The sequence below is a fragment of the Cibotium barometz genome, chromosome 18 (assembly GCF_041138505.1).
Source record: "Cibotium barometz isolate CiBa-2024 chromosome 18, ASM4113850v1, whole genome shotgun sequence".
Lineage (NCBI taxonomy): Eukaryota > Viridiplantae > Streptophyta > Polypodiopsida > Cyatheales > Cibotiaceae > Cibotium > Cibotium barometz.
The window spans coordinates 30,667,807-30,681,733 of NC_141063.1; the positions used below are offsets into that span (position 1 = coordinate 30,667,807).

The window sequence follows — 13,927 nt, forward strand, 5'->3', positions numbered from 1 at the left end:
TAAAGGAGAAGATAATATCTCCCTTGTCAGTAAGTGAACGTTTGTATCATGGCATGGCTATGGCCCACAGTACCATTGTCTTATGCGTCTCCCAAGGAGATTTTGAATTCTAGAGCCGAGCTACTCTATGTACATATTGCAACTTTTATATAAATAAAGAAATGTTTTCTGGAGAAAAGTTCCTTGTTGTATAGATGATTGTTTATGGATGAACTATTGAAGAAAAATCTGTTATCAAAGGCTCCTACCGGGGCAGCGGAAGCGGCGTCGACCTCCCGCACGGGGCGAGGGTCCTGCACACTCGAGGCCTCACCCGTGGATGTCCGGGGACGAGAGGCTAGCCCGGGGGGCAGTCCGGGCCCGAAAGACTCCCCTCGCCCGAAAAACACGGGCGATTCTGCCAGGAAGGTGAAAAATCTTTTAACTAGGAGATTACTCTAACGAGTCAAGTCTTGACTAAATTAATTTTAATGCTTAAAAAGCATTAAAATTAAGCATAAATGGAGATTTATGTGTTTCTTTATTAGAATACATTAAAGCATTTCAATAATATTCAAAAGCCATTCAAATTAAAGCTTCTCAAGCTTGAGAGGGGTTGAGAAGAAAGAAACATTTAGAAATTGTAGAAAAAAGACCATAATCCACTCTTTACCTCCTAAAATGCTTGATTCTTTAGTCACTGTAGAGGCCCCCAACCAATCAATTGGTTTGGTATGTCGTAGGAGTCACCAAGGAAGATTGAAGAGAGAGAGAAGCTCCAATATCTTCAATTTTGTAGAGGTTTTTAGAGGATAATAGAAATTAAGCTTAGTTTAGAGTAATACCGACATAGTTTAGCTCACAGATAATAATACAAAGGAATGAGAGTTTATTTATAGGAGAGGGAGGCCACTAATTGAGTCCAACTAAGTTTTAGAATTTTCCAGTTTCAATTTGGCTGAATTTGGACAAGTTTTGGACCAGTTTGGCTCCCTTTTTGATTTGGTTTGATTTAGGAGAGAGGAAAGATAAAAATATCCTATTATTTTTTAGTTTTAAACTCATCCAAGCATGTGAAATAGGCACCTCCTTGAAGGTCTCCCTTTTCCTTACACATGTGTCAAAAATGTATGATTACTCCAAAATATCTCATGTTTTTATTAATACACCATAATTTTTAACTAATAAACCTAGTACTTGGTTAACTCTTCATCTTATGTGGGCATTTACTCATTTTTGGGTATTTTATTTTGTTCTTTGGATTTATCTTATTCCAACACTTGGATTAATCTTATTGGTCTATATGAACCTTAATTGGACCATAATAAATTTTTTTTTAGAAAATCTGGACCCTTAGGCGAAGGTCTTTAGAATCAATTTTAATGAATTCTAATTGCACCTTGGAAAATCTATTTTGATTTTTTGTTTCAGGAAAATATTTTTTTGATATTTGAAGAATTTATTTATCCAAAAATATCCCAATTTTGATTTACCACTCTCTAGATTTTTTTAATCTCACTAGGCAAAACAAGGAAAAATGATATTTTCTTGTATTCAATAATCATAAATCTGTTGTCAAAGTTAAGTTGACAAAAATCTCGTTTTGTCATAATCATGAGGCGCGCAGCCCATGCAAGGCAACTGGATCCTCTAACCGATGACGAAGAGTTAGATGTCGATGCTCAAAAAACCCTGCACAGATCCCAACCTAGTCCCTTTAAGGGTGAAGGGGAGCCGTTAGGTGAAGTAGTGGAAAAGTGGATTGAAGCAATGGAGGAATACTTTGATGTAACTGGCTACAATGAGAGGAAGCAAGATGGCTCTCGCCAGGTTAAAGATTATGGAAACGGCCAGGGTTGCTTGGAGAAATCACTGCGAGAATAACTGTCTCGACCGGAATACCCAGACCTGGACCGATCTTAAAGCTTACCTTAGAAAGAGGTTTTGTCCTCCGGGCTTCCTTGAAACTAAGATGAATGAGTTCTTGGAACTAAAGCAAGATAGCCGGACAATTGAAGAGTACCATCAAGCTTTTGCCCTTCTCCTCAAATATTCCCCTCAGTTGGATGACGTTCATTCCTCAAATGAACTTGGCCATCAGCTACTCTTCATCCAACTGAGGGGAATATTTGAGGAGAAGGGCAAAAGCTTGATGGTACTCTTCAATTGTCTGACTATCCTGCTTTAGTTCCAAGAACTCATTCATCTTAGTTTCAAGGAAGCCCGGAGGACAAAACCTCTTTCTGAGGTAAGCTTTAAGATCGGTCCAGGTCTGGGTATTCCAGTCGAGACGGTTAGTCTCGCAGTGATTCCGATCAAGACGGTTGGTATAGCTTCTTCTTGCATGGAAGTAGCTTCTTCTTGCACTGGGCACGGTTTTTCACTCGGGGCCTGGCCCTCGAATGTCTGGACACGAGACTAATCTGGTGGTCATTCCGAAACCAAAATTGAGAAAATTTTCCTTGCCCAGAAAACGGGGACGATTCCACCTTTTTGATTTCCTTCATGAATTTTTCAACGGGGTCAAGAGACTAAACTAACCTTCATCACCTGATTAAACCAAATAGAAGAAAAACTATTACAGACTTAACTTGCAGAAATCAATGCTTTTTTCTTAACTGAATCATAGCCCCATTAATCTATTCATTTGAGAAGTCTTCAGGTTTTTATTTAACTACTCGAGTTCTAAGCGTATTCTTATTAATCAATTTCATTATTAAAACTCTACTGATTCCAACCTAGCCCCATCTAGCCCATGGGTTAGCCACCGCCCAACCACTGGAATTGGTAGAACCAGACAATTACTCGCCCACCCATAATTGAATGCATTTCTTAACTTGTGCTTTCAAATACAGATATGCACACACTCCTCTTTAAACACTTTAACTTATAAAACAAACCATTGACAAATAATTATTGGTTATAGATGTCATAACTCAAAATTTCCATCCAATCCTTGTTTCTATAAAAAAAAACAGTATCACTTTGGACTCTCCGTTGAGACCAGCTAGTCAGCACAACGAGATCCAATAACATATTACAATAATCATTAATCCATCATACAAATCTTCAACGACATACCCATGGGTGTCCTAGGCACTGCGAGCCCATGCATCACCTGGTCAGAACCCTCCAGGATCCTCCTTAGGTGTTCTGGCACTTCACTCAGGGAGACGGCTTCATCGACCCTCCTCCATCATACCGGAAGCGCACCATTTTAACCATACCGAGGCTGGTCAGGCATTCCCGCATGAGCTCTCCTTTGAACACTCCATGCATATAAATTAAATTCAATGAAAATAACACTTTTATAATAAAAAAATTTCCATTATGCATCTTTCCATGCATAGAAATTAAATTCAATGAAAATAACACTTTTATAATAATAAAAAAATCCATTATGCATCTTTCCATGCATAGATATTAAATTCAATAATTAATATCAATAATATCCATGCATATTCATAGGTGAATATGTACATGGAGTAAATAAAAATAATTCTTTTAGAATGCACAAATGGTGGGGATTACACTTTTAGAATAACATAAAAATAAACTTTATTTTCCACAAATTTCAAGAAAATTTTACCATAACCTCCTTTGTATGGCTGACCGTTTTTTAATTTTTAACATTTTAATATCAATTTAGAATTAATCCCAATTTGAAGTAAAGTACTCTAATCTACTCAATTTTCACTTTCTACTGAGTAAACAATAAGAAAAGTTTAATCAATTTATTTATTACTCATTCTAGGATAAAGAAAGGTTAAATTCTTAAAAGGAAGAGAAGGGGGTAGCCTACCATTGGAAAACATGTTGTCCTAATTATATATGTATAGCAAGGCATACAAAGATTCTCAGCAGCTTCTGTTCTAAATCAGGCGCATCACTATAAGTCTATGCATTTGCCTCAACAAAGACACTAAACATAATCTTCACTTAGGAGCTTTAGCAAACCACTATCAAGGACATAATACTAACTTTAACAAAGGATATATAAAGACAACTTCAAGCATGTAGAAAATCAAACAAAGCAATCAAACACACCATCATAAGCAACCCTTATCTCATCAGAAGCATCCATTTAAGAGAAAAATAAGGGACTATAATAAACATACTAATTTAATTTCACATTACCATTGGTATACTACCCCATCATTGATGAATCAATTTTTTGCCACTAACTCAACCATGAATATATACATGGAATATCCCACTCGACGAACATGTCCAACCCACCACCATTGTCTAATTTTATGGCTTTGGGCAAGTGTATCTATCCTTCTCGTTGTATTTCTACAAGTCTCACATGGAATAGTGAGTACTTACGAACTACAAGCCAATTGGCTCATTAACCATGAAGCCCCTAAAATCTGCATGTTGATGCCCATTTTTTACAATCATGTCATTCAAGGATCGCCAAAATTTGACCTAGGCATTTGTACCTTCCACTTTCATCTCGCATATGCAAATCGTCAAGATACCCTGTACGTTGTGTCATTGATATAATTAGTTTTATATGTCTTACATGTGTTCCCATAATATTGTGTACTTACCTTGGGTCATAAATGTGGCTGACCATTGTAACCTAATCCTTCACTCTGTGGGTGTGATTGAAGCACACCTATGAATGGCAAAGATCTCTATTAGAATCATGTCTCATTTAATTCACAAGATCTAATCATGAGGCTAGTCCCTACGTTGATATTTTTAAAATATAGCATACTTCATTGTCTGTACCTTGTCCTGAAAATAGTCTACCATGGAAGAATTGATATGTGCTATCTCTCTTAAGCTTTAGTAGATCATCATAAGCCCAAGAACATCTCCTAGGACCTTCATGACCTTAAGACACAATACCATGAAATTTGTTTGTTAAAGTGTGTGGAGATGTCAAGCTCAACATGAGCTAACACACTCATGATGCACCTGGGTGACCGTTCCACATTTACATCACTCGCGTGTTTGGTAGCTGACATGATATTTCTTCGCCCCAATGATTCTCTACAGCTGGACTACACCTACCTAGTCCAGCCGAGTTATGGCATAGTTATCTTGCCAGCTCACCTATTTAGCATGTGCATGCAGTAGAGCAAGTCCATCATGTCATCAGCCATATAGAGAGTGCCAATTTTAGAAGGTTACACACACTCATGTTATTCATTCACGGTAGGCAATTATCTCGATAAATGTATACATGATTCATTGAAAATGTAAGAACATTGATCCAATAAAAAATCCAACTAGCAAATCATGTTATCTCATGTTTCACATAATTATGTTGTCTCATGTTTCATCACATAGGCCTTGAGAAACGTCAATGATCATTTGTGTTTGCAGGTCATGCAACTCATCGTATGCTTCTTTGCACATAGTGGGCAAAGACCCCCTCCATTAGAGCGTAAAATGGCATGGGGTTTGTGCAACGAGGGCAACTCCTGCCAATGCCAAGGAGGTCTTTATTATAATGAATCACGATTCTTCAACACCACTTCAAGGTGGCACAAAAAGACATCTAAACTTTTACACATAAGTCTACCTTGATAATCAACATTTTAAAGTTTCTCCCTTCATACCAAAGTAAACTTCAGTGAACTAATTTGTATGCAGTGCCCTTGTTGCCATGTGCACAAAGACAAATGACATTGTTATTTATTACTTTATAGGAGTTGGTAACATGGCCATAGTTTGCACCCACACCACATTCTCTCTTTACCATCATTGCATCAACATATTAAGAGAGATCTTCCGTGTCATGAGCAGTGCTTGGGTTGTATTGGGACACGGTTCCGTCTATGGGAGTTACTATTACCATCTTTCTGTGAGGCTAACAACTTAGCACTCTTTTCTAGTCTAGGTAATTCAAGTTTCATTCCATATATGAGAGTACAGTTGCATAGACTTTAATGAGTTTTAATTTCATATTTGTACTCTTTATGTTTCAGGAGGAATGAGCATGCTTCAAAGTTTTCACCGAGCTGACAACAACACTTCCTAGCACTCTTTGCCCATCTAGTAGTGCCTACTAGTGTGACCTATCACAAGCAACACTTCCACCTCAACCCAAATCTATTCTTGAAGAGGGCAAGCATATACGGAAGCAACAGTGCCAAATCTTATCCTCGATAGGGAGCAACAGTGCCAAATATTATCCTCGGGAGCATCACCTGAAGCCACTCCCTCACCTCAACAAGTGAAGATAGTCATGGCCATGGCCATAGGAAACATCACCTTGTGAGTAGTCAAATCCGGTCTTTATCTCACCATGGCACAAGAAGAGTCATTGATCTAGCAAGAGCCATCAACATCGACATAGCCAAAGTAGCAATAGCAAACACAGTCACAATCGTACCTATAGAAGTAGAAGCTAGAGATGCCGTAGTAAGCAGACACCGTCGGCGCAATGGCAACCACCACAGCCATGGTAGTATTAATAGAGAAGTTGCCTAGGAAGCTATTCTGGTCATTGTAGTAGTTCTAGCCATCATACAAGTTTGAAATTTCATGGCACAAAAGAAATTATTGGGTTTCTGATAGAAATGAGAAGCCACAAACCTAGCTAGAAGACTACTTAATATCTTTCATGTTGTGCTCCTATACAATAATGAAATTTTAGAGCAAAATTTTTTATTACACTCTACCTTCTTTGCAGATGGCTCATTGGACTTTATTATGGTCACCTAGAGAATAAGTATTGGATTGACAAGCATGATGGGTGATATAATTGAGATAGCATCATGAACAACCACAAATTTGTTTGAATGTGAGCATGGCAGTTTCTTAGCGGGTGAAGGTTACAAAGATAAGATATATCTCTATGATGCTTGCATCTCAGATATGGAAAACCCATTACTATAAAGTGCCAAGCAATTGGCCTTCACACAAGGGAAGCACATTGGTGATAGTCCGAACTTGACTGAGTTAGTGAGAAGGGCTAAAGCAAGATGAATACTATGTCCATCACATGTGGTGCAAACCATGCAAGAGGTTACTAGTGGAACACCAATGCATGCTATAACTAGGACCTTGGAAGGAGATAAGGAGACAAAGAGGATCGTCTTATTGTAATATTTTCCCAACAAGTGCATGGTGAGGGTGCACTAAATTGTTTTGAATAGATGCAATGTTAGGGCCTCTCTCCAAACATAGTCACCTATGTTCACATCTTGAAAGCATAAGAGAATCTACCCATTACAAAAAATGTCAAGATTCTCAGAGGGGAAAAATGTATGCCAAATGTGGTCCATTTGAAAAAGCACAGCAGTATGTAAATTTATCTAGCTGGTGGTGGTGAGCAGTGGCCCAAGCTTAGTAACCCATGCCTAACTTATATGTGGTTATGTGAGAGGGTTGCCTAAGTGTCTCCTCTGTTTATCTTTTTATTTGTAATTTTTGTTTAACTAAAACTTTACATGCAATGACCTCTCTGAACTTTGTGTAAATACTAATCTATCTAAACTTGCCAATTATGCATTATATGATAAACATGATAACATGGCTACAATCAAGGAACTTATAGTGCTCAATAGCTTCTAAAGCTTCTATTTACTTTGTTGAATTATATAAAAGGAGTACATAATTATTTAACCATTTGGTTACATCCTTGTTGTGTAATCATGTATAATAATTTGTAGTTTAGATTTAAGCATGGACAAAAGGATTACACCCTTGCTGACATTAAGCATATACAAAAAATGTATGGACTCATTTGTTGTGCCAAGCTAATAAATAGAAGATGCAAAATTGAGTACACCAATCGTGTTATATTGGTAGGATATTCATAATAATCCAAAGGGAGAAATCACTCGTGCTCCAAGCAAATCATGGGTATGTTTGCTCCCTTGAGAGTACTTGGTTCTTTAAAAGCATGGGCTGATGTATAAACATATTCTCATTTTGACATAATCTCATTGTACCGTAATAGTACATGTGTTTGCAAGCTAGGAAAGATGCTTGTGTATCAACATGCCCTTGAAAAAGTCAAGGCAATCACATGATGGGGTCTCAAAATATTCACACAGCATATGGTTTGCCTAGTGACATGGAGCCTAGAATATACAACTAGGTCCAAGTATTAACTCAACTTGTGTGACAACCTATCCGATAAGCTCAAGAGCCTTCTTTATACGATCTTCAGCCTAGTGACATGGAGCCTAGAATATACAACTAGGTCCAAGTATTAACTCAACTTGTGTGACAACCTATCCGATAAGCTCAAGAGCCTTCTTTATACGATCTTCAGCCTTGTGAGAGACACATGTTCTATACCTTGGTCTTTTATTATTTGTACTTGGAGTTTCATTGGGTGTCTCCATGGAATCTTGGCTATTCCTACTAGGCATGTAGTTGTGGTGTTGCATGCATTCTCGTTTCAAGCACAAATCTAGCCCTTGTAAGTGATTCCAACTCAGGCGCAATAAGATTAGTGTGCCTAGGGCAACTAGCCACACATTAGGCACTTCAGGCGGCACAAGGGAGATGTTGCAATCCACTTGCCACCACACATGTGAGTGACATCGTGGCATTACTATTACAAAAATAGACCCACTATGATGTCTTCCCTTAGGGATGGGAATGTTGTGACCAAAAGCATGGGGCTGGCACACTTTTGCTGCAATTTGTGAATAGTCGACCACATTTCCCTTCACCTGTAGTCCATCCTACACACTTCACCTTGCTTTTCTAGTTTTGTTCATTAAATGGCCCAAAATGTCTTGTGATATCTTGCTCTAACATGTGCAAGAATCTGTGGTACCATTTTTAACATGCCCCCCTCTGGCTCTATAGGAGTAGCAAAATGCAATTGTCATGGTCTCCCTTTTGGGAAATGATCAACATTGTGCAAATTATAGTATGGATGATGACTAGCCTTATCCTCCACTTCTTCTGCATTTCTTGCCTTGCATTTTCATATGAATAGGCATGTATAGGTGGCATTGTTTAGCTGTAGTGTCCAATCAAAGAAATGTAAGAGAATATTTCCTTGTTTCATATGAGGTTATTATTTTAGTGCGAGCGATGAGCATTGGCGAGCTTTTTTCATTTTAGCGAGATTTAGTTGTATAGGTTTTACTGATGTGAACTTGACGTGTCCATGTCAACATGTGACATGGCATGGACATGCATACATACATGGCCATGCACATGATCGTACACATACATACATGACCATGCACATGGACATACATATATACATACATAGCTATGCATGACCATGCACATGCATACATGCCACACACCATGACCATGCACATACATGACCGTACACATACATACATGACCATGCACATGGACATACATATATACATACATAGCTCTGCATGACCATGCACATGCATACATGCCATTCACCATGGCCATGCACATACTCAAGATATGTGCATGGTCATGGTGTGTGGCATCCCATATGCCTCTCAACAGAGATTACTTATACTAGTGCTAAAGTGTTGCCAATATGCATAAATGTTTATTTATAGAACATGTTGAGAAAAGGCTTTTCGTGCTTCTAATTCCAAGAAAGGGTTACATAGGTTCTTTACATGCTTGTATGAAGGATTGCATGTGTTCTCCATATACTCATATAAGGTTTCTCCATTCTTGGAAGAAACTGCTCATATTGTTTGCGTGTTTGTAAAGTATTGCTAATATGTATAAGGGCCTGTCCATGCTCAAAACATCCAAAATCAAGGCTTTCGATGCTCGAAAGGTGTTGCATATGCTCAGTTCATGCTCAAAAGTTGTTGTTTAGTACATGCTCGAAAAGGGCATCAAATGCATGGTCATGTATGTATGTGCATACTCATGGTGCATGGCATCCCATATGCCTTTCAAAGACTTCTTATGCCATTTATACAGTGCTAAAATGCTGCCAATGTGTAGAAATTCTTGTTCATAAAGATATAACATGTTGGTAAAAGGCTTTTCATGCTCCCAAAGGGTTGCATAGGTTCTTTGCATGCTCAAAAGGGTCTTTGTGTTTATAAGAATGGTTGTAGGTGTTCTCTCCATTCTTGGAAGACATTGCTCATGCTATTTACATGCTTGTAAAGTGTTGCTAATGTGTCGAAAGGCTTGTCCATGTGGAAAACATCCTAAATCAAAGCTTTCCATGCTCAAAAGGGGCTTCATATGCTATGTACATATGCTCCATTCTTGGAAGAAATTTCTCTTGCTATTTACATGCTTGTAAAGTGTTGCTAATGTCTAGAAAGGCATGTCCATGTGGAAAACATCCTAAATCAAGACTTCCCATGCTCGAGAGGGGCTTCATATGCTATGTACATATGCTCCATTCTTGGAATAAATTTTTCCCGCTATTTACATGCTTGTAAAGTGTTGCTAATGTCTAGAAAGGCATGTCCATGTGGAAAACATCCTAAATCAAGGCTTTCTATACTCGAAAGGGGCTACATGTGTACATGCTCAAAAGGTGCCATGTACATGCTTGAAAAGAGTGTCAAAGGTGTTAATAACCTGCCTTGTTACAAGAAGGGTTATATGTGTCCTCCACATACTCACATAGGGCTTTCCATGCTCGAAAGAGACTAGTCATGTTATTTACATGCTTGTAAAGTGTTGCCTATGTGCAGAAGGGTTGTCCATGCTCATAACATTTTTGCGAAGAGAGTCTTGGCCAGGCTTTAAACGTTTTGATATAGGGCTTCCCATGCTTAGAATTGGACAAAAAGGCCTGCCCATGCGTAGAAAAGTATGTCCATGCTCAGAAAGGCCTAACCATGCATGGAAAAGTCTGCCCATGCACAAAAAGGCCTCTCCATGTGTATAAAGACTTTTACATGCTTGCATAGGGGCTGCTTATGATATTTATATTTGGGGAAAATCCACATCTTGCTAAGAGAGACTAAGCCATGCTTTAAACGTTCTAACATAGGGCTTCCCATGCTCCCAACTAGGTAGAAGGCATGATTATACATAAAAAGGTATGTCCATGTGTAGAAAGGCCCATCCAAGCTCATAACTTCATGCTGAGACAAGGCTTCGCAATTCCATGAAATGGCAGTTCTTCACATGCTTGCATAGAGGTTGCTAATGATATTTATATGTTGAGAAAGGTCACACATTGCTAAGAGAGGCTTGACCATGCTATAAATGTTCTAATTAATGGGATTTGATATGCTAGGAATAGGCTAGCTATTCTAAGGAAGGGTTCCAATGTTTTTTACATGTTTAAAAAGGGCATCTCATTATCCTAGGTGCACTTGTTCTTCACTTTCTTATTACAAGAAGGCGCACTTGTTCAATGTTGTTTACATGTTCAGAAAGGGCATCCATTATCCTAGGTGCACTTATTCTTCACTTGCTTTACAAGAAGGCAATGTGTGAATGTATTGTCATGTGGCATAATGTAACAAGCCATTACTCTCTCTCTCTCTCTCTCTCTCTCTCTCTCTCTCTCTCTCTCTCTCTCTCTCTCTCTCTCTCTTAAACGAGAAAAAAATCATAGCTACCAATGTATGAAAATTTTTCAAGATCTCTTACCTCACATACTTATTAAAAATCACAAATAAATCTAATGTGGAGTGGGAATCACTATCTCATCACTTCCACTCTCCCTTGTATTTAAGCAAGACCTCGTGTGGGCACGCATGGGCCACCTTAAAATACAAAACACATATGCTTTTGATATATTAATGAGTATGTAAAGATACCATTAACCTCCTCCTATGTACCCAATAAGCACTTCAAGAAAGAGACATCAAGCAAGAGAAAAGCAAGGCCATTTCTCCCCATCGTGAAAGAGATAATTTTTGGTAATAAATGCGTGTTGAGATTGTTAGAGAGGGGCTGCTGGAAGAAGATATTAGTTGGTACAAAAAGCACGAGAAGTGTTTGACGAGGTACCATCTGGGATTTGTTCTCCTGCATGTACCAATATCAATGACACAGGCCTGTTCACCATGTACCAACATCAACAACTGCATACCAACCAGCTTTTTTGAAATTGGACTCTAATTGGGAAACTACATACCAACCAACTTGAAATTGAACTCCAAGTGGAGCAACCGTCTCTCATGTTGCACTCACAGGGTGAAACTTATTGATGTGACATTATTAGATTTCCTTGTGCACTAACTACAAGCAGCTTTGTATTTTAGGCTACAGTGCTGCAGTCGAGTGGTAGTAGTGCCCACACCTCCTAAAAGTGGAGGTGTTGGGTTCTAATCTACCCACTTCCATAGTGGAAAGTGATGCATGTTATTCCTCTCTCATAAGTATCTTTTGTGACTGCTCTGCAAAGTGATACTTTAGCACAACTTGTGTTGTTAGCGCACAACCTTGCTAACATGGTGGAAAACACATGCTCAAGGGGGAAAAAGAACCTATAGCCAAGTTCTTGAGTGAACTAGTTTGAAACTACTAAATAGTGTGAACAAGCATGAAAATTCAAAGAGCGACTTCATATCCTGAACAGCGAGCAGATGTCGCTGGTTTTACAGGATTCCAATTCGAAGCAGACAGCGGCAACGCGACTTGTAGGTGAGTTGTTGGATCGCACGTCCCACGTTTCCCTCTAAATGCACGGCAGTTTTTCTAATCGTACGACCTAGCTGGACTGTACGGCAACTCTTAATCGTGCAGACAATCTTCAAGAAGAAGGTTCTGTATGTGTTGAGGATTGAGATCCTTGGTCTTCCTTCCTGGATACTACTAAGATGGCATTGAACCCGCAGAGCTTTGCCATGATTTGTTTACCCTGCACACGCCTGACACATGTGTATTCTAAACATCAGCAGTTGAAGACTCTAGAACGCACAGAGAGCGACTACTGAGTATAGAGAGGGATTCTAGACCAAACCCCAGGTCCTACTGAGATTAATGAGAGAGATTATGGTCGTGACAATATCAAACTGTCGTTGGACCCCCTTGCCATTAGATCAGTGTCTTGACGTTACCTATGGAATAAGTATGGAATATAAGAATGGCATATTAGAACAACCAAGTAGCCTTAAGAGAGCGATGGAGAGTAGTGTTCTTGCTGGTGGAATAAATATGCAAGGGTTGGCAGCATAGCCAGGCAGACACGGTAACCTTCAAGAGGGTCACGGCTGTGGTAAAAGGTGTGGGTGTCAATGCTTTTTACTTTTTGTTTTCGTTTGTTTTGTTTTGTTTTTTGAGAGAGAGAGAGGATTATATCAATGTCTACAAAAGATCCGAAGGATCCGTGAGACCAAAAAATGTTACATATGATCCATGAATAAACTGGATGTCAAGACAACATGAAAAATAAAAACTATTTGCCAAAAGAAAAACAGGGCCTATGTACTATGCAAACCCTATGTATACAATGGTGTACATAGAAAAACCTTGTGTGTTGAAATCATCATGTGTCATCCTCCTCATGGACAGAATATGTGGCCGTAATATCCACTACAGGTGGTGATGTCAGAATACGCAGCGGAGATGATGACCAGATCTGGGAACACAAGAGCAAAAAACACATGCAGAAAAACAGCACAAGAGAGAGAGAGATGTAGGCGTGTAACTCTGCATTGATATACACAAGAAGATCCCGATATGATACAAGTGTGGTATGGGGGCTGGGGGCCTATTTATATGCCCCCACATCAGCAGTCGGCCTGCTGTAGGCAGCCGACTGGCCCTGAGAACTCCACGACCAGCACACATCTCCAGTCGGCCAGATCATCAGCAGTCGGCCACCTCCCAGATGCAGTCGTGGACCAGCTCAGTAGTCGGCCAGCACATGGGCTGCCTCCCAAGCCACAGAAAAATGGGAAAAAATAGGAAAAAAATGCAGGGAGTGAGGAAAAATGATAAAACACGTGATAAGGGCGGGCACACCCACAACAAAGGCCCTGGTGTATAAATCTAGACAGGAGATGACTTCTAACACCCCCTCTCAGCTCCTGGCTGTGTAACCAACCACTGGGAGCTGGGGTGCCGCCTGAGCAAATCTTGAGATAGCAAC

General features: G+C 39.3%; 1 protein-coding gene across 2 annotated transcripts in view; it reads left to right on the forward strand.

The window, feature by feature from the left end:
• Positions 1-12,165: 12,165 nt before the first annotated feature.
• LOC147629194 (putative sphingolipid transporter spinster homolog 2) overlaps positions 12,166-13,927 on the forward strand; it is a 50,391-nt gene continuing 48,629 nt past the window's right edge. Inside the window, exon 1 of one of the 2 annotated variants that reach the window (XM_086812450.1) lies at positions 12,166-12,477. The gene's annotated coding sequence lies outside the window, so the exon portion shown is untranslated. The remainder of the gene's footprint in view (positions 12,478-13,927) is intronic. The other variant, XM_086812451.1, reaches the window with a different exon arrangement.